The sequence below is a fragment of the Macaca fascicularis genome, chromosome 3 (genome assembly GCF_037993035.2).
Source record: "Macaca fascicularis isolate 582-1 chromosome 3, T2T-MFA8v1.1".
NCBI lineage: Eukaryota > Metazoa > Chordata > Mammalia > Primates > Cercopithecidae > Macaca > Macaca fascicularis.
In genome coordinates, this window is record NC_088377.1 from 123,246,878 (window position 1) to 123,269,652 (window position 22,775).

A 22,775-nucleotide genomic window follows, 5' to 3' on the forward strand; every position below is an offset into this window, starting at 1 on the left:
TGACATTCATTAAGCTCTACATTTATGATTTTACATACTTTTCCGTATTAACATTTATTTCAGTAAAAAGTATATACAAAAACCCCTCCATGTGTCTTTTTTATCCCATTAAGTACATACTTAATATATTCATATTTGATACAAAAATATTCCAAAATCTACAAGTAAAATTGACATGCCATGAAAACACACCATGCTTATGCTGCATTACGTATCATATTTCAGGCTCTCTCCTGAATTGTAATTGCAGTTTGGGAAGAACAACCCTAAGAGGAAGAGGAGAGGTGAAGGAACAGCACAGTATAAGCAAAGTTGCTCATTATCTTGAGATGTAAATTAACCATCTGAAACTATCAGATACTTATTTACACCTTTTGCTCTATCTTAACTGTACCTTCAAGTTCAGAAAGGTAGACCTTCATGGATGATGAGTACATAGCCCCACTCAACAATCCCTCCTTCACCCCCAATCAAATTTCCCACAGGAAAAGCAGAAACAAGTTTACCATGTCTTTCTGCTGTTTTCTCTGATGAGGGGGTCTCAAATTCTCCCTCCCTACTGCCCCCTTTCCCTCACTCAGATTGGCCATTAGTGAAATCTTTATGTGCGAAAGATACAATAAAACATACCCCTCCTGTCTCAAGTGATTGTTTTGAAATTCTAAATATCTCGACTGTCTGAGGCCCAGTTCATTTAGACCTTGCTCTAACCAGAAATCTTGGTTTGAAATTTCATTCAAACAGCCAGAGAACTGATTATTCAAATATCTGTTTGATATTATACAAGTCCTTCCTTTAGCAGTATACATGATCAAGACAATCTACAAGAGGTATGTGATGTGAAAGTACCATGGATCGAAAACATGAAGCTAAGAGAAGTAAATGAAAAGTGTTATCGCTCTTAATTTATTACGAAGAAAGACTAGCAGAATACGATTGAAGCAGTGAACCTGGAGGAAGATTCTAAGGTAACATTAGCAGCTTCTGAGGTGTCACTCTCTACATCCTCTGATTCTCTCACTAATGCTTTGCCTTACAGCACACTGATCTTGAGTTTCCATTGTTTTTTGTCCTGGCTGTGATTTTGCCTTAATGTCATAGATAGCCACTTCACCATCTCAGAAAGGAACAAAGACAATGATATCTTCACTGCTGCAGAGTCTACCGCTCCTGGCACTGGAGAAGAAAGCAGGAGTCACAATGCCATTCAGTACCACTTAGGCAGAAAGCACTGTGACTGAGAAGAGGAAGGACTGCAAGACCAGAGAAAATCCCTATTTCTATCATCACAGTGGATATCCGAAGTTAAAGAAGAGCTAATCCAGCTCCATCAACTATGAATATTAACATGTTACTCAATCATTTTCCAAGGACATGTTGAGCTTCAGAATAAGCCTACTTCTCTAGCACAAAAAAAGTTACTGTTTGTGGAAAGCTAGTGAAGTACTTATGGACACAGTTTTTCTTAGTTGAAGAGGCACTTTTTAAGCAAGGCATCTGTCCTGGAGTGAGTGGAGGGAAAATTGACTTCTTGGTGTTACATAATTTGTTTTTAACTTTAAAATGTTTTGTGATGATGTCTGATGCCTGTCATACTCTCTTACTCTTCTCCCCCAGGGTATCAGCACACTCAGAATGTGTTGGCTCCTCTTGTGTTGTGTTTACCACATTCCCTTCCAATTTAAAGGACTCCTGCCTTATGCCTAAAAAACTGTAAACTACCATTTTTTTTTCCTTCTCCTGGGATAAAATAGCCATCTCATGGGGGTAGAATGCTCCCCAAAGCTGACTCGGATTTTTGGCAAAAATCATGTCCACAAGAGTGTTGAGGTAGACTAGCCTGGAAAAAGACATAGCTGAACCACACCGCACATTATGAGGGCTTAAATACATATTTCTTTGAATTGGGTGGGGGAAGTTCTTTATGCCAAGTGCTTCCAAACGTGATGTGTAATCAGAGTCACTTGAGGATACTTTAAAAGTACAGATTTCCAGGCTTGACAACTGAGGTTTCAGATACAAAAGGACTGCTGGGACAACTAAAATTTATATTTTTAATAGGACAGCTTTGTGTTATTCATTGTTAAAAAAGCATTTAGAAGGAAAAAATCACAAGTCCTACTACCCAGAAACAACAATCATTAATATTTTCTGATTATCATTACAAGTTTATCTCTAGGAATAACAAAAATAGGAGAGGTAATTACAGTTAAATTTGAGCCCTGTACTAAGAGCATCTGTAAACTATAAAGTATGGACTAGTATTCCCATTTACAGATGAATTCAGACACACAGAGATTAGCAAGCTTCCCAGAGTCACACTAGCAATCTGAATGAAGAATTCAGACTCTCAACCACTTTGCTATTATGTCTTAGTCCATTTTCTGGTATTTATAACAGAACAACTGAGACTGAGTAATTTATAAAGAGAAAGAACTTATTTCTTACAGTTACGGAGGCTAGGAAGTCCAGGGCCAAAGGGGGCACATCTGGTAAGACTCTTCTCTGAAGAGTCTCGAGGTGGCACAGCATCACATGGCATGGTGGTACTCATGTTAACATGTTAGCTGAGGTTTGTTTCTCTTCCCTTTCTTTATAAAGCCAACAGTTCCCTTCCCATGATAACCCACTAAGTTATTAACCCATTAATGGATTAAACCATTCATGAGGGCAGAGGTCTGTCTCATAAACCAATTACTTCCTTAAAGGTCCTACCTATTAATATTGCCAAACCGGGAATTAAATTTCAACATGAGTTTTACGGAGGACAAATCTTCAAACCATAGCACCACAGTTTTACAGAATGGGAATTATTATTAGTCATCTCGTTTTTAAAGATTTAACATATTAGATTTATTTGAATTTATAGGAAATAAAGGAAAGGAAATGAATCTAAAAAATCTGAATGTCACCTAGACATTTGTAATATGACCCCCATCCTCTAAAGGATCTCTCTAAAAATTAAGTTTACAAAGAAACAGAAAGGAGCGGGAGGGCTCTTATTAGTTAAATAAACTCAATTTCAGGCAATATCTATTGATTTCTTGCTGTGAAATGTGGAAATCAGCATGAATACACACATGTACAAATATATATACACATACACATACACACACCCCCTCTGCCACAACCAATTTTTGTTAACTTTTTATTTGGTAAAAATGTACATAGTTTATATGAATTATGAACTGTAATTGCATGACTGCTTAATCCTGGATCTACATTAAACTAGATTCCATGCTCACCAAGAGTCCTTTTTATCACAACTCCTCTAAATTTGAGTTTTTCATTAATATGTTTTCGTCAGCTGGGTTTCAGCAAGCAGTTTTTTTAATGGTGCTAATCGGTGCTATATCTGAAATTCTTGCAGGTTTCAGAATCTCTGCTATTATACAAACTTTCTTCTCCCTAAAAACTTTGTAAATATGACTCCATGGTCTTCTTACCTGGGTGCCAGAGAATTCTGAGGATAGAGCCTTTATCCTCTTCTCTTATGCTTGGTTTTCAGCTACTCCACTAGTTGAAGAATATTCTTTCATCAAGATTTTAATGCCCTTTACCATGAGCGCATGTCTTCCCCCTTTCAGGCTTTCAGGAAGTCAATGTAATTCACAATAAAGTCCCTGAAATTCTAGTTTTTTTTTTTTTTTTTTTTTTTAACACTTTATACCGCATTTTGCAAAGGTGACAATCAGGTACTTCTAATTTTGCTCTGGATTATGATATTCATTTACTGCATTTACATATTCAAAATATATTCCCTCTTCTAACCATATTAAAATAATTTTTGATACATCTTTATATTTTCCCAAAAGATTTTCCTTATGAAAGTGATATAAATCTTACAGTCACACACCTTACATTTACAAATATAGTACATGTGAGGTACCATGTTAGAAATTTTTATGTTTTTTCTGATCCTCACAGCAACCTGAAAACTCAACAGCAGTGTCCCCTTCATATTACAGATGAAGAAACTGAGTATGAGAAAGGTTAATTAAACTGACCCAAACCAGCCAACCAACAGGATAAACTGGAATTTTCACCCCCATTTCATTTAAAGTTCACTAGTTTTTCCGCTACACCACTCTCTCACCTATAGCTGTCTATTAACGTTCCATATCCTTTCCCTTTCTCTCTAAAATTATCTTTAAATGGAATACTTAAAAGGTTATATCATCAGTAGGTCCAACAAGAAACCACTTTTGCTCTATTTATAAATCTTGAGGTGAAAATAAGATATTGAAAAGTCCACGGGCTCTAAGAATGGACTGGGAGGGTTTTAATGTTTGCTGAGAGATTGGACCTGGTTTCAGACTAAATGTTCATGCCTCTGCTCTTTAATTTTGCCATTAAAAAATTCAAATGTTTCTCTATATAAATTCTTAAACACAAAAGGCAAACACACTGCTAAAGACTTAATCCATACAGTGTTTTCAATATACTTTTCCATAAACAAAAATAAATTTATTAAGTAGAATTTTACTTGCAATAAACCCCTCTATAGTTTTCTTCTAATTTCAGGGAATATTTGTATTAATTGTATTTCTTCCAATTCCTGGTTATAAGCAGAGGTAAGCTGCCAAGCTGAGATCTAAGTTTTAAAGCTCAAAAATTATTTACAAATATAGAGCACTATGCTATATACTGGCAAAAGCAAAAAGCAAGTACCTTTCCCTGCTTTCCTGGAGTTTAGTCTTGCTAATGATACAAGGAAGTAAAAACAGCAAAGAAACAGTTCGGAAATAATAGAGCAGCACAGCGAAAGCAGTGCTAAGAGGAAAACTTATAGCACTAACTGTTTACATTAAAAGAGAGAGAAACAAATTGATTATTTAAGCTTCTACCTCAAGACTCCACAAAAAGAGCAAAATAAACCCAAAGCAAGAAGGAATTAAATAATCAGGAGCAGAAATTAATAAAATTTAAAATAGACATTATTTTAAGTGAACACACACAGGAACAGAAAACTTTGTTAGTTTTCACTTATAAGTGGTAACTAAACACAGAGTACATATGGACACAAAGAAGGGAATAACAGACACCAGAAACTACCTGAGACTGAAGGGAGGGAAGAGGGTGAGGACTGAAAAACTATCTATGGGGACTATGCTTAAATACATCAAACCCCCATGACACACAATTTATCTCCGTAACAAACCTGTATATGTACCCCTGAACCTAAAATAAAAGTTAAAAAAAAAAAAAAAAGTAATTAAACAAAGACTTGGTTCTACTACTACCCTTCTCAGAAATACAGAAACAAAAATACTTAAAAGTATGAATTAGCATGTTAAGTACTAATACTTAATGAAGTATTAGTATTTAACAAATTATTAGTAAACAGAATTCAGCATTATATAAGAATTATTATGAACAAGTAGAGTTTATTCTGAGTATGTAAGAATGGTTCAATATTTTAAAATCAACACGATTCATCCTATTAACCAACTAAAAAGGAAAATCACACAAATGAAAAGATGCAGAAAAAATACTTGACAAAATCCAATACTCATGACAAATAATTCTCAGAAAAACAAACAAGGAATTTCCTTAACTTGATAAAGAACATCTATCAAAAACTAACAGCTAATGCTACACTTAATGGTAAAAGACTGAATTGTTTTCACGTTAAGATTATGAACAAGGAAAGGATGTCCACTCTCATCACTCTTATTCAATATAGTACTGGAAATTCTAGCCAGTATAATAAAGGAAAAAAAGAGAACGAAAAGGCATATAGATTGTAATGGAAAAAATGAAATCATCACTATTTGCAGATTTGTAGATGACTGTCTGTGAAGGAAATCTCAAGGATTTTGTGAAAAGAAAAATGCTAGAAAGAGTAAATTTAGCAAGGTCACAGGATATAAAATACACATGCCAAAATAAATTGTATTTCTATATACTAATAATGAACACAAGGACACTAATGTAATACGATGCCATTTACAATTGCTCAAAAAAAACCATAAATTACGTGTAAAGCTAAAAAAACACGTATACGACTTGTATGATAAAAGCTAAATAATGCTGATGAAGAAAATCAAATAAGATCTGAATAAATGAGGATTCATACTGCGTTCATGGAACTAAAAATTCAACTTAGTAAGGAGGTCAGTTCTCCCCAAATTGACATGCATGCTTAATGCAATTTCTACTGAAGTTCTAGCAGGATTTTTTTGTAGAGACAGACAAGATTATTCTAAAATTTGTAAGTTAAGGCAAAAGAACTAGAATAGCTACAATTTTGAAAAATGAGAAAAAGGGGAGGAATAAGTCAACTGAGTTCAAGATATCATATGGCTATAGAAATCAAGACCTTATAGTTCTAGTGGATAGACACATGGATCAATGGAGCAGACCAGAAAACCTAGAAATAGACCCATATACATATGCTCAACTGATTTTTGACAAAGGTGCACAAGCAAGTGATGGGGCAAAGACAGCCTTTTCAACAAACGATGGTGGACATTCCTAGGCAAAAAATAAACCTAGACCAAAGTCTCACACCTGAGACAAAAATTAACTCAAAATGATCATAAACTTAAATGTTAAAACATGCAAGTATGAAACTTTTAAGAAAAACAAAACTTTTGGTATTTAGAGCTAGGAAAAGAGCTCTTAGACTTAGAACCAAAAGCACAATTTATACATGGGAAAAAGTGATATTAAACTTTACCAAAATTAAATATCTTGCTCTGTGAAAGACCCTACTAACAGAAGGGACAAACTACAGACTGGAAGAAAATATTTGCAAAGTACATGTCTTAGATCATTTTCAGCTGCTGTAATAAAATACCACAAACATGGTAATTTATGGAGAACAGAAGTTTATTTGGCTCACAGTTTTGGAGGCTGGGAAGTCCAAGAGCATGGCACTGGCACTTGGTGAGGGTCATCCCATGGTGGAAGGCATCACATGGCAAGGAAGTGTTCACAAGACGGAGAGAAAAACAGGGCCAAACATCCTTCCTATCAAAAGCCTACTCCTGTGATAATGGTATTAATCCATTCATGAGGGCAGAGCCTTAATGACCTAATCACCTATTAAAGGTCCTACCTCTTAATACTGTTACAAAGACAATTAAATTTCAACATGAGTTTTGGAGGGACTATTCAAACCATAGCAACACATATCTGAAAAAGAATTCACTTCTGAAGTATATAAAGAACTCTTGCCCAGGCACACAGTGGCCCACGCCTGTAATCGCAGCCCTTTGGGAGCCTGACTAGGGTGGATCACGAGGTCAGGAGTTCAAGACCAGCCTGACCAACGTGGTAAAATCCCGTGTCTACTTAAAAATACAAAAAAAAATTAGCCGGGTGTGGTGGTGCTCGCCTGTAATTCCAGCTACTTAGGAGGCTAAAGCAGGAGAATCACTTGAACCTGGAAGGCAGGGGTTGCAGTGAGCGGAGATCGCACCACTGCACTCCAGCCTGGGCGAGAGAGTGAGACTGTCTCAAAAAAACAAAAAACAAAACTCTCAAAAGCAAAAAAACCAGGAACAAACAAGAAAAAACAATGCAATAAAAAATGGGCAAAAGACATTTCACCAAAGATTTGTAGATGACAAGTAAGAGCACGAAAACATTCAACATCATTCAGTATTAGGAAAATGCAAACTAAAACTACAAGATTCTTCTACATACCTATAAAGATGGCTAAAATTTAAAAAACAGTGACACCACCAAATGTTGGTCGGGATGTAGAGAAACCGAATTACTGTACATTGCTAGTTGGACTATAAAACAGTGTCAAGCTACTATGGATCAAAGGTAACTATGCAGAGAAAAATATGTTCTAAACCATTAAACAAACGAAATTTGTTAACTTAGACACTATTCATCTTGAAAAAATGGGGAATATACCAAACAAATCTGAATGATATTCCTCCAGTCTGGTAGTTTCCCACCCCCACACACCCCCAATCTCCTGGAGTCTTTTAAAAAAAATCACAGAAAAGATCAAGACAAATCTCTGCTTGCACTTGTCCCAGGTCCCAGATCTCCTATTTACCTCTCTTAGGCAGTTAAATGACTAGACAGAGACTATCAACCACCAGCAGCATAGAACTCCATCTAAAATTTAAAGGGAATGATCCAAATGATGTATAAAACAATTGTCTGTATGTGGAAAGAAGTAAAAAAGATTTCCATCCACACATTTCTTAAGATTAGCTAGAACTGATTCTATTTAAAAAATAAATAGAAATGTATCCACCCTACATAAAAATCTTGCAGTGGAAAAAAAAAAAAGGAACACAGGATACAAAATAGAGGTGAAAGACACAGTTCTGAATATTTATTCCATATAAAATAAGGAAGTCATAAACTATACAGAACTGTTTTGTACACATTTAGGAATTCAAGAGATTAAAGAAATTATAGAGAAGTTGACAGATATGAAAGACAGGCAATGGAGAGTCAACAGAGAGATAACTTATATTGCAAAAAAGAATAGAATAGGAAAAAAGTCAAAGACATAATTAAAAAATGCACTGAAATGAAGGCCATATATCTGAATATTTAAAGGCCTCTTATATGAACCAGAAAAATGCAATATATACACAGAACAGTATTTAAAAACATCCTGACCTTTATTCTTAAACTCTTTAAGTATCCAGGAAAAAAAGCAAGCAAGGCAAAGGCAAAGTATTAGGCAGAACTACAAAGGAAAAACAGGCAGCTTTCTCCTCTATCATTACATGGCAAAAGGAATGCTGTAAAAACTGAAGTTTCTGAAGGGAAAAACATATGCTCACAGTCTCAGATAATTAGCAAGTTGTCATTCAAGAATCAAAATAATAGGAAGACATTTTCAAATATGTGCGGACTCAGGACCCATATACCCTTGATATACTACCTAAAGATATAACTCAGCAAGGAATCTAAATTGAAGAAAGAAAACGAAATGAAACACCAGCCCGGGCAACATGGCGAAACCCTGTTTCTACCAAAAATACAAAAAATTAGCCAGGTGTGGCAGTGCCCGCCTGTGGTCCCAGCTACTTGGTAGGCTAAGGTGGGAGGACTGCTGGAGTCTGGGAGGTGGAGGTTGCTGTGAGATCAAGCCACTGCACTCCAACCTGGGTGACAAAGTGACACCTGGTCTCAAAAACAAAAACAAACAAACAAAAAAAAAACAAACAAAAAACAAAACCCATAAAACTCACAAATGGAGAAATCATACAATGAAAGGCTTGGCAAAAGACATGCAATCTCTTCCGATATAAAACTAAATCTGTGTGTGGCCAGGCACTGTGGTTCACACCTATGATCCTAGCACTTTGGGAGGCTGAAGTGGTGGAATCACTTGAGGTCAGGAGTTCCAAACTAGACTGGTCAACATGGACAAAACCCATTTCTACTAAAAATATTTTTAAAAATTAGCTGGGCGTGATGGCAGGCGCCTGTGATCCCAGCTACTGGGGAGGCTGAGGCAGGAGAATTGCTTGAACCTGGGAGGCAGAGGTTGCAGTAAGCCAAGATCGCACCACTGTACTCCAGCCTGGGTAACAGAGCAAGACTCCATCTCCAAAAAAAGAAAAACCTGTGTGTGATAATTATGCAACAGAGCAGAAATGTTATTATCCCAGAAAGAAAAACTTCATAATATAAAATGATACTAATTTATGTTATAGTTAGGCAAAAATGGCATTATGTTGCCAACTGAAATGAAGTGGGGGATAGGAGAGAATGTGCTTGTGAGAAGTATGTGTTCTAATTTCATCATGTAAGTAACTCAGTTGTCATTTTTTTAAAAAAAATGCTTAACTACAAAAATCTTCACAAATGCACAAAACAAAACAAAAAAAACCTCACATACCTGTCATACAGATTCAATTATAATAAAAATTTTGGCATATTTACTTTATTCTTTCTTCAAATGATTATAGTATTTTAATGCAAATCTTAGACATAAAGTCATCTCATTTCTACATACTTCTGTAAACCTCTCTGAAAATATCAACATTTTCTTAAAAGCTACAATGCCATTACTAAATGCCTAACAAATTAACAATAATTATTTGGAATCATCTAACACAGAGTCTGTAATCAAATTTCCCTTCTGTAATCAAACTGTCTCAATTAGCACACACAACTTTTCGCAGTTGGTTTGTTCAAATCAGAATCCAAATAGTATTCATGTTCACAGATAAAATGAAAAAATAACACTTTGTATAATAGCTATTAAACATAAAAACCTCAATGAAACACACATTTCTATTTAAAAGAAAGCTAATTATCAAACCTGGCTCAAGATACACAACCTAACAGACAACCACAGAAAAAATAAAATATGTTGTCAAAGAGCCAGACTTCAAAAAGGTCCAGACTTTCCTGAAGTCTCTCAATCTTTCAAAAAAACAATTTTTGGACTACATAAATCATTCCAGAAAATTAAGGAGCAGAAATTAACCAATTCTTCTTTAATATAAAAGTTTGATGACATTATCTAACAGAACCCAAAGAACAGCATAGAAAACTTCAGTCTGATTTCACTCCAAACTATTACATTATTAAAGAGAATGCTGTGCAATTAGTAGTAGTTACCGTAAGTTGGGTCTTTTGGCAGTAAGCTCTAGGATGATGCACTTGTGTCAAAGTGATTTATTAGAAAGTATTCTGTGGAAAAACTTGTAGGGAAATACGACAGGAAAGGGAAGGAAGCTAAGCAAGGGTAAGACACCAAGGAAGGTCCCATAGAGGGTAATTTTAGCTCAGTCCCTCAGGGTAGCTCTGGTGTTAATGTAGGTCACACCTCAGAGTTTACTCATATCATTAGTCATTGGTTAAGGGCTGTCCTCAGGAAGCAAAATTTCCAGACACTTCCACAGCAGGTACATTGGCAAAACAGGCTCTGGCATGGTGAGACCGGCCTTGCAACAAGCCTTAGGAGCTAGATGTTGAGACTCAACACACACTAGGAGTCTGAGAGCAGGAAGGAAACACAGGCCTATAGAGAGAGCACTGGCATCATCTGCTACAGTAATTTTAGGATACGGAAAGTTAAAAACCACTTTGTTTGGATTTGCATTATGGAACTCCTAAGAGGTTGAGCAACATATCACTCCAGTTGGATCATCCTACAGTTAAAAACCACTGGTAATTAGTCCCAACAACTTTTACAGATATTTCAATTAGTTTTTTATTAGCTAGTCTAAATTATCAACACCGGTTAAGAATCACCAGACATTTTAAGGAACGGCTCTGATAAGAAAGAAAAAGACAAACACAGTCACATTTAAATCAACTTGGTAGACAAAGATTATGCAATGAGATGAAAACTTAAACAAAAACAAAACAAGATGAAAACACCATTAATATCTTGAGAGAAAAGATGCCACGCCATTGCATTCATGAAGAACACGATATCAGTTTTTAAATATCAGAAGACAAAAGACTCCTAAAAATTAAAATATAAGAAAATTGAAAACCTCAAATAGAACAGCTGTAAATCAGATAAAGAAATCTACCTGAAAGTAAGCAACGTTAAAAGACAAGAAAGACAAGGTGATGGAAAATAAAAAAAATTGTGAAAACGAAAGATCACTTTAGAGGTCCAGATAAAAGAGAAGAGGAAATTATTAACTCACTATTTCAAAGACATTTACATTTTCACACTGAAAGGATCCAATGATACCCAGCACAGTAAATAAAAACAGACCCATAAAGACATATCATGAAATCTCAGAATGGGTGGGTCAAAGAAGCCATCCTGCAAACTTTGACAGAGGAACAAAAGGTCACATACAAGAGACCAGAAAATAAGTGGTTCTGGACTTTTGCACAACACTGAAAGCTAAAAAGCAGTAGAGAAACTCCTTTGAAATTGTGAGGAAAAATAATTTTCAACCTATAATTTTATACCCAAACTATCCAATAAGTGTGAGGGAAGAATAAAGATACTTTTGGGCCGGGCGCGGTGGCTCATGCCTGTAATCCTAGCACTTTGGGAGGCCAAGGCAGGCGGATCACAAGGTCAAGAGATCAAGACCATCCTGGCTAACATGGTGAAACCCTGTCTCTACTAAAAATACAAAAATTAGCTGGGTGTGGTGGCGCATGCCTGTAGTCCCAGCTACTGGGGAGGGTGAGGCAGAAGAATCGTTTGAACCCAGGAGGTGGAGGTTGCAGTGAGCCGAGATCTCACCACTGCACTCCAGCCTGATGACAGAGCGAGACTCCGTCTCAAAAAAAAAAAAATAAATAAATAAATAAATAAATAAATAAAGATACTTTAAAGACATGACAGATTTTGTTTAGGTCAATGCTCAGCATATACTATATTTTAAAGCACCAGTAGGACACTGATGTAGAAATGTTGAGCAAGCTGCTGGAGATACAGGTCTGGAGACTGGGAGAAGTTTCAGAATTGGTCACCTGTATATTTAAATTACCAATTAAAAAGAACAGTCAAATCTAAAATATAATACAGCAAAAAAAACAGGTAACACTGAGTAATTATTCATTGCAAAGGATATTCTTCGAAGTGCTTTAATTTACCATAACTTTCCACAACCCTATGCTGGCTAACAGAGTTGTGTAAATTCCTATTAATTTTAATTGCTTGCTATATGGCCTGCTTCTATAAAAAAACTCAAAAGACAAGATTCTCTTTAGCACACTCCCGTCTTCTTACTCAGCCACTCAACTCTTAATCTAAGAAAATCTTAATAAAAAATAAAAAGCATTCATGAGCAGTGAGTGCCTGTACATAATAAGCTTCCAAGTATGTGCTAAATGAAAAAGATTTAATACCCCAATCAGAATCAATACAAGGTAAAATTATGTAAATTAAGATATACCCACTAAGTAGATTATACAACTGCTAAATTTTTGAAGATTACATTTTATGAAAACGTAAGTGAACACAAATATTTTATATACAATAATTTTATATACAATTTTATACAAAATTTTATAGACAATATTATTCCAATTATGTACTTAAAAAAGTGATACTAAAAAAAGACTAGAAGAAAATTAACCAAAATATTTAAAATGCTTCTAATATTTCAATTGGATAAGCGCCAACTAAGATTATTTTTCTAAATTGAGTTTAATGAGTATGTATTTCCTGAGCAGCACTCAAAAATTAATCTTAGGATCCCTTTAAACTCTTAGTGAGGACCTCCAAATAGTTTTTATTTATGTAGGTTTTATCTATTGACTCAGATTTTTATTAGAAATTGAAACTGAAAAACTTTTAAGGCTTTATTTTTTTCAGAGTAGTTTTAGATTCACAACAAAACTGAGAGGAAGGAGAACAGAGATTTCCCAATACTCTCTGCCCCAACATATGCCTAGCTTCCTGTATCAACATTCCTCACCAGAGGGTACATTTGTTACAACTGATAAAGCTACACTGACCCATCACCCAAAGTCTACAGTTTAGATTAGGGTTCACTTTTGGTGGTGGTGTACATTCTATGGGTTTGGACAAATGTACAGTGACACATATCTGTCATTACAGTATCACAGAATATTTTCATTCCCCTAAAAGCTTATGTGTAAACTATTCAAAATAGTAAAGTTAAACCCTCTACCTGTTAACACAAATAATGTATTTTATGAAAAATAACTATTTCCTTTTAAAATGAGAAAAGTGGCACTGCTTTAAATGTCTACAAATCTTAGTAACTGGCTTAATAGAAAACAGCTGGATCTTGAATTCCATATCTCCTTCTGCATTTAATTTGTTGCAATGTCATAAACCATGTAGCTTCTTAAAAACGTGACTGTACACTTGTGACAGAATGAAAGAGAAATGCAAATAACATCTTGGTATCAGTCTAGTTTTGATTTTATGGACCTCCTGAAAAGGTCTGAGAGATCTCAGTTTCCCCAGACCATACTTTGAGAATTGATGCATTATTTTGACCAAAATTTTCTTCCTCCAAAAATATTGCATGGTGGCTGGTAGCCTGCTGGATTATGAAATAAAGAGGATGGAGGCTTGAGAGTTCTCTGATTTCTGGGTGACTAGAACTCAAACGGGAACAGGCTATATTCAATCTTCATTTTCTGTACAATGAAAGACAATGTTTAAAGCAGGGAAGCAAAGCTTTCAGTGCTCTTTCCACTTGGTTCAGGTTCAATTCACTTTAAGTATAACCAGATTTGGAAATCCCAGTCTGAGTGTTACCTACTAAGGAGTATCCACAAAAGGAAACCTGTATGGCATTCTTTTCCTTCCTCCCTCACTTCATTTTGATATCATCAAGTAGTATAACACTAACTTTGGGTATCATAGAAAACATTGAGGATGCACAAAATATTTGTGTACTCATAGAAGAGTAACACAGAGTCATTCTTACAGTTTGATCTTTGAACCTAAAATTGGTGGGAACATTCTTTAAAAACAGAAACACGGGGCCAGGCACGGTGGCTCACGCCTGTAATCCCAGCTCTTTGGGAGGCTGAGGCTAGTGGCGGATCACGAGGGTCAGGAGATGGAGACCATCCTGGCTAACACAGTGAAACCCAATCTCTGCTAAAAAAAAAAAAAAAAAAAAAAAAATACAAAAAATTAGCTGGGTGTGGTGGCGGGCACCTGTAGTCCCAGCTACTCGGGAGGCTGAGGCAGGAGAATGGCATGAACCCAGGAGGTGGAGCTTGCAGTGAGCCAAGATCACACCACTGCACTCCAGCCCTGGCAACAGGGCCAGACTCCGTCTCAAAAAAAAAAAAAAAATAGAAACACGGTTTGAGATTTACATCAATTTGATTTTAAACCCAATTACAAGGTTTTATGTAATCTTTGGAAGGTGCTACCAAATGAGTACCTTTCCAAGTGTTAAATATTGTACTAGGAGCCAAAGACAGTAACTAGCACATCTACTGTTTCAGTGTAAACTCTCAGAAGGCAAAACAAAGCAAAATAGACTATCTTACCTCTCAGGGTTGCTATGATTCTTTTTATGAGGCACTAGTGCAATACACAATAACTAGCTTGTAATAAGGGGGCAAAGCAGCTCACCTTATTCATTCCCCACCCCCAAATCTAGTAGCTCTCCGTTGTTCTATTTTAACCACTCTGATGACACTTTTCTTCTTCCATTATTTGATCATTTTTCACTGGGCCAATAATTTTTACTACTCTCTGCCAACAACCCCATAGACTTCACCTAACAGTCTTGTTTTAAAAATATAGTACTTTCCAATTCCATAAAATTAAATCCAACTGCTTAACTTGGCACACAGGGTCTAGCTCTAGTTCACCTTTCTGCCATTTTATTTCTGACATTCCCTATCCCTAAGCCTATACTGAGCCTTTCTCCAAGCCTTCCATGGCCTTTTATATAGATGGCTTTGACCATTTTAATCTTTATGACTGGAGTGCCTGGACTGATTTTGTCTACTCCATAGACCTGTAACTAACTTTTAAAGGTTATCTTAGTTTCAGCATTTTCCACTGCTCCCATTCCCTAACTCCATGGTCAAACTATAATACTATCCCATCAACTTTTTCATGATTCCTTCATTTACACCTTTACGTATACTCATCAGTAAAGTTCCCCCAAAATGGCAGCTATGGGTTCATGTATCTTTCTCTCGCCAGTACCTAGCATACTGCTCAGCTTGCAAAAGCCATCTAGTTTTTTGGAGCAGGGAGGGGAGAGCTACAGTCGAAATGATTTTTCTAAATTGGTATCTATGCTGCCTGATTTAGTAAAGAAAACTGTTTCTGGGCCAGGCATAGTGGCTCATGCCTGAAATCCCAGAATTTTAGGAGGCTCTTTTGAGCTCAGGACAAGACTGCAATGAGCTATGATTGTACCACTGCACTCCAGCCTGGCAACAGAGTAAGACTCTGCTTCTTTAAATAAATACACAAAAACAAAAGAACTGCTTCTGTTGTATTTCAAATCATGCCTACACCTCTAAAGTTTTCAATAGTTTTCTCAAAGCTTTTAAAGAAGTTTCTATCTTATTAAAACAAAAAGGAATAAAAATGAAATAATTATCAGTGAATAAAGCATGTGCCCACATAATCATTAAGACTTTAACCACTGCCAGGTGCAGGTGGCATGTGCCTGTAGTCTCAGCTACTTAGGAGGTTGAGGCAGGAGGATCCCTTATGAATGACCACTACACCGCAGCCTGGGTGATGTAGCAAGACCATGTCTCTTTTAAAAAATGGTGGTGGGTAGGGGAATTCCCTCTCTCAGCTTTGGAGCACCCCCCACCCCCGCTACCCCAGCTTCCCGGGTCTGTATGGGGGAGCTTCTTCCTTCTACCTTCTTTCTGGCCTATTAAACTCTCCACTCCTTAAAACCACTCCATGTGTGTCCATGTCATTTTATCTAAAACAGTATGAGTACCAAGAACCCTGGTGTTCCTTCACTCATCAGAGCTGTTATCATTTTGGTGCATTGGCCCCTAAAAGAAATTCATTCATCAGATTGGTGAGTACGCAGCGGATTTCAACTTTAAATCTGTCCTATAATCTCAATGCTTTCTTCCATCTACCCTGTCGCCAAACTTTCTCTCTTTATCCGCAGTCTCTTACCCTCTGTGTGTGTGTCTACTGTGCAGGAATCCTTACAGTTTAGGGAAGAAATGTTTGTTAGAAAAGATGGAGAATCACAGCAGGCAGTAGTAACTCAGTAACTCTCTCTCCGGTTTCTCTGGTAGAAATCAAGCTCTAGGACTCTTTTGAGAACAGAAGTTTCTGCTTTTAAGTTAGGAGTAAAATGTCTCCCACAGCCAGATTTTAGTCCTGATATTGTCCTATTAGTGGGAAAATGGCCATTCCAATTCCTACGTTTTTTTTAAGGCATCTATTCTGTCCCAGTTAACATAGTACTTAATTAGTAAGGGAAGTTTAAGTTCCGAAGTTAACCAGAACTGTTTTCTTTTAAGTGTAAATGCTTTAGCACAGGCCGTAATAGCAGGCAATCTATAGCACACTGCCCCCATTAAAGGAGCCTTGCCCAAAGGCTACAGTCTCTCCAGATCGTTTTTTTTTGGGGGGGGGGGATCCAGGCAAATCACACTGGTTCGAGGAAGTCAAAGGGAAATCACACAAGGCGGATAAGCTAAGGCTGCTTGGGTACACGTGGTTAGCCCCATCACTTAGTTCATCCGGATCCACGGCCTGGAGGACCACACCTACAACCATAGGGGAGCACATTTAAGAAAGTGCCGGAATCCAGAAACCGGGGAGGTAAGATATTCAGAGGACACTCCCTGTCTTCTCCTCCACTCTGGGTCATACAGAAAGGAAGGAAACTAAGAAAACGTTTTTATTCTTGCTTCTTTTTCTAACTGGGTAATAAATTATCTTCAGCTTGCACCCCTCTGGAGTGCACTCTGAAACACTGGAACTTCCTTAACCTCAGAACTTGAAAGAAAGCAACTCATTTTCTTTTGCACAACAGCATGGCATTTCTACTAAACCTCTGCAAGTGTTTTAAGATCAACTCAGATCTTTTAGCAACCATATTGGGCAAGCCCAGGGAAAACAGTTACCCAAAATTAAAAAAAAGTAACTTTCAGGGAAATCATCTGAGGGTCCCCCTTATTTGGGGCACCTTCAAGTTCCCTGCTCATTGCAGGACTTTACACAAGTAAAAGGAGATTTAGACTGATTTTCTAACAACCCTACTAGGTATACAGAAGCTTTCCAAAATTTAACTCAGGTATTTAACCTCACACGGGAGGATGTTATTGTCTGGACATGGGGGAGAGGACAAAGACGACTAAGATGGCGCATTTCCAGGTTCTTTATCACCAACTTACGCATAGGAAAATGTAGCCCGCGCCCCGGAAAAATGCAGACCAACTGCGTAGGCGCAACGTGACGTCCGAAGGAGGAAACCGAAACCTACCTGGCCGCGCCTAGGGAATGCCCCCGACACGCCGGTGTCCCGCCTACTGCCCTCCCACTCCCAGGCCCTAGACATAAAAAGCCGCTCCCAGCAGACGTCCGGCGCTAACTTCCTCGGCCCCTCCTCATATGTGGACCTAGGAACCTCACCCGAGAACGCCGGAGCGACTTCCTCAGCCTCCACCGCCGGAGCGACTTTCTCAGCCTCCACCGCCGGAGCGACTTTCTCAGCCTCCACTGCGGGAGACCAGTGAACCTTGCCCTTTCCTCCTTCACACTGGCTAGCTGATAAAGCTTTTTTTTACCTTACCTACTTGCCTCATCTCTGGCGCCTGCTCCGGTGGTCGCATAAAACAAATCAGTTATGTTGCTGCTAAGTCAAGCCCTCACTGCGGCTAAAACAGGCAGCTCTGCAAGCAGAAGAGAATTTTGGAGATGAGCAATGTATCTCCCATAGTACGCCAAAAGGGAAAAGAAAAAATAGGGAAGGCAAAGAAATAGAGGAAACACCATTCTCAATAGGAAGAGAGGCAATACTTCTTGAAAACCCTAACTGGAATTCCTTTGTAGTTTTTCCTTTTTTCATGGTTTAACATGGCTACTGTCTCTTTCATAATGTTCTTCCAACCTGAAAAAGGTTAATTTTCCAAACCTTAAAACGCTTGGCTTAAAGTTAAGCTCGGGGGAAGGGAACCCAGAAGCCTGATATGCCAGCAAAAGCGTAAAAATGTCTTACCAACTGGGCTTTTGGCTTTTCTCTCCCTGTGCAAACTGGCAAAAGGGATAATAAGGATCATTGTTTATATTCTCTGTAAATTTATAATTAATGAAGAAGGATTTGTGAGGTTGGTCTTATGCTATAAACAACGTGGTGTGCTTTGCATGTCTTTCTGTATGGTTCTGTCAAAGAAAGGGTACCTTAGGTTAGGATGCAGGCCCAGGACTCCATAAGCCTGCTGTTCAAGCCAGCCCGTAGCAAGCTTGGTTACAGCCTCCATCTCATTTCATGTCCTTGGGAACATGATCTGCAACCGCATGGCAACACTTTGTTTTAGTCTTCACCATTTCACAATGGTGGCTGTCTTCTTGTGCTAAGTCAGTTCCTGGGTGAGGGCCACAAAATCAGATAATCCAGTTAGTCAATCAGGATGGTACCAGCTGATCCATCAAGGGCAGGGTTTACAAAATATCTTAAGCCTGATCTTGAGAGCAGTTTAGGGAAGGTCAAAATCTTGTAGCTTCCAGCTGCATGGCTCCTGGGCCATGGTTTCTAATATTGTGGTTAGTTTCCAGTCTGGTCCCTAGGCAAGAGGGAAGTATATCATGGGAGGCGGCTATTATCAGCTATTATCATCTTTGTTTTTGACTGTAGAATGTAAACTCAGCTCCTCCCAAAGTTTGTTTGGCCTACCCTGAGGGATGGGCAAGGACAGCTTGGGGGCTGGAAGCAAAACGGAGTTGTTTGGGTTGGATCTCTTTCACTGTCTCAATCACAATTTTGAAAATACTTTGTACACACTCAGTTGAGTCAAAATCTGATTAAGGCTTGCTGGTTTCACCGTGAGTTTACTTTCAAAAGTTCTAAAGCCGAAAATCTTAAATGCTTGGCATGGCTAAAGTCAAGTAACGGGATTTAAAAGGATTTCCTTAAAGAGTGCTCAGTTTAATTAAAAGTGGATATTCAAGTTATAGGTATATTTAAAAGGCTTTTATGTTTTTCTCTTCTTGGATCCTGCTTTTCTGGAAAAAGGCTCTCCTCAGTCGACTGAATTATTTTTCTCCATTTTTTGTCTGACCACTCTTAATGCATGCATGAGAGGTCCTAAAGTTCTGGAAAAAGGCTCTCCTCTTCTCAGTCGACTGAATTATTTTTCTCCATTTTTTGTCTTACCACTCTTAATGCATGCATGAGAGGTCCTAAGATAACTTTTGGTAGCATGGAACTTCTTGGGAAAAACGAGATGCCACAGACCCCGTTTTGGGAAAAAAAAAAACCCGTTTCTTTCCTCATGAAATCCCAGGAATTAAAAGGAGATGGATCCCTCTCAAAATCAAAGGCTCTATTCTGTTTTGCACTGTGTTATCTATTGTGTTTTAAGTATGAGGGGGGGGTATCAAATTACTTCACATTATGAAAAGCTTTGGTGTGTAATAACTAGGTAGAAAACACACTGTAAGGGATGGCTAATAGTAGTTATAAATTAGAAAAGTATGCTCTTGGCCACCTGGAAGATAAGGAAACATCCTCACCCCGCACTGGGAGATGAGACTCCCCTCAGGGATGGACTGATTACAAAATAAGCCAATTGGCTTTGGGTTGCCTTGCAATGAAATGCATGGTAGAAGCACTATAGTGTCTTCTCCCATTATATTTATATGTTCTTTTCATAAATTAAGCACTGAAATAAAAGCATAGCAAGAAGGTCTTAAGGCACAATCCACCCTTTAGTAAAAAGGTTGTGAAAGGTTTGTAAGATTTTTTACTTCATGGTCAAATTGGTTAAAATTAGATGAAATAATCTATAAGGTTTCATTTAACCTAATTGGGGTTAACATCAATAAACTAATGCAATTGTAAAATTTGGCTTTAAACAAAATTTTCATCTCATAGTAAAGACTAATGAAAGGTTTTTGCCTTTTAAGTCATCATTTTGGCAAAATAATTTATACCAATCTGGAAATTGTCCTTACTGATGCCTGGCTTTCTGGATGGCTCAGAGGGCCCCTGAAACATTCAAAGAAAAGGTAGACAGGATTATTTGACACGTTTAGTTACATAAGATTGCCAAGATGATGTCCAATCTTCTTTACATTATATTTCGGTAAATAATACTAATACACATTCCAAACTTGTATGGGATTTCTAAAATTCTAATGCCCAAGTATATGCTATCAATCACAATTAAGGGTAAAGTTACTGTAAACCATGGAAATAAATAAATTAATCAGTCATGTTTTTAACTGTAGCTATCCTGAAAATTTTGTCATTTGCAGATAATTGTTGTCTTGCTTTGTTCCTTCTCAAAAGATGGTTTATAATCAAGCTATATTAAGGACATTAACAGGTGTTCTCAAATACCGGTTTTTAATAGCTTTGAAGATTGTAACACTGAAATTGAGAAAGAAGGTATGGGACTTCTAAAGAACTGACATGTTCACAAATATCAAGCAAAACAAGAGTTAACTAAGTGGATTGCACTTAAAAAGTTTAAGCAACTTTTTAACTTTTGCTAGGAATATTGTTGATCCTTGTTTTGTTTTTCAGAGTCAAGGAAACTTAAACTATTTACGGCCTTTAATAATTGAGTAAGGTATACTACTATAACAAAATTTGGAGCAAGTTTGTAAGGTCCTCTGAGCTGGCTGCACCATGGTCAAGCCATCGTGATATTCCCCCGCCTTTGTGATAATGTACTTTGTGATATTCCCTGTCCTTGTGAATGTACTTTGTTACATTCCTCCCTGCCCTTATGACAATACACCCTCCGGCCCTTGTGAATGTACTCTGTAACATTCCTTCCTGCCCTTGTGAATGTACTTTGTAACATCCTCCCCGCCCTTGAGAATGTACTTTGTAACATCCATCCCTTGCCCACAAAAAAACTGCTCCTGACTCCAACACCTATACCAGAGAACTAATGCTAATATAAGAACCAATGCTAATATAAGAACCAAAGCTAATCCCACCATCCTTCACTGACTCCTATCTCAGACTCAGCCCACTTGCACCCAAGTGAGTAAACAGCCTTGCTGATCACACTAAGCCTGCTCAGGTGGTCTTTATACAGACATGAGTAACAATGTTCATTTTTCCCCACCTGGTTCCTCTTTAATTTGGAGACTACCTGTAAGTACTCTTAACTTATAGCAATATAGTTGTTTGCATTAGTGCAGTAAGAATCCATTTTTCTTTGTCAACGGGACACAGTCGGAAAAACTGGTTATTTTACCAAGGCTTTGACTGAAAGGGTGTGTCTCCCTTTAAGGAATCAAGCGTGACATGCAGAGCCAATAAAAGCCCCTGGGAGAACTGGCATCGTACCTTGTCTACACAGTCCCTGCACAGGGTTCCTAACCTGCGGTCAGTGAAGAATGTCACTTTCTAACAGGTCTGGAAGCTCCAAGTTTCTGGGGACCTCAAGAAGAGAGGATCACCCAACTTACAGGTATTTGAGGAAACAAACCCACGGCTGGGCTCGGTTTTAAAGGTCTTACCTAAGATTCCTTGTGGAACAGAGTTTCATCAAAGCCAATCCAAAAGACCTATGTAGAAAAACTATTCTTGCTAACACTTCATGCAAATAATCAGGCCAAGTATAAGATTAAAGTTCATTCACAATTGGTTTTTACCAAAAATGAGAACTGGAGAGAAAAATTGTGCCCCAAAGCTTAGCATACATTTGTCATTAAATCCTAGTCTCATTAACTGTGTTTAAGCTTTTTGCCTACGTTTTAAACTAATACTGCTTATTCCTGTGACTCAAGTGGTAATCTTCTGCAGCTCAGAAGAAAGAAAAAGGGATGGGTAATGTAAAAATCTGAATCAATATACTAGTTCTGGGCAATTATCTTGCAAATTCTGCCGGGTAATGAAAGTAAGTAGGGTACCCATAACCCGGAGGTTTCTTTGCTTAGGAAAATAAAACTAAAGCTTCATAGACCACCAAAGGGAAATTACCTTGGCAACTACAATTTTAGATGGAAATCATCTACTACACCACACTTGTGGGAACTGGTATACTCACTTTACTGTTTGCAATAGGAATACACACAGTAGCACCTTCTAACTGAAATATTGGGCAGAGTTTCCATTTCTGTTGTATTTTGCTTAATTATTATCCTTATAGCAGGAATAATAGTTACTGACAAGGAAGCATGAAAATTTTACTATCACTGAGTCTGCTAGGACTTTTTATTGGGTTTATACTATCACTGA

The 22,775-nt window shown here is 37.5% G+C and overlaps 1 protein-coding gene across 4 annotated transcripts in view; it reads right to left on the bottom strand.

Moving 5' to 3' along the window:
- C1GALT1 (core 1 synthase, glycoprotein-N-acetylgalactosamine 3-beta-galactosyltransferase 1) overlaps positions 1 to 22,775 on the bottom strand; it is an 85,965-nt gene that overhangs the window by 18,604 nt on the left and 44,586 nt on the right. The window contains exon 2 of one of the 4 annotated variants that reach the window (XM_015447710.4): positions 18,758 to 18,942. The exons of the other annotated variants lie outside the window; for them this stretch is intronic. The gene's annotated coding sequence lies outside the window, so the exon portion shown is untranslated. The remainder of the gene's footprint in view (positions 1 to 18,757; positions 18,943 to 22,775) is intronic. 4 annotated transcript variants of the gene reach the window in all.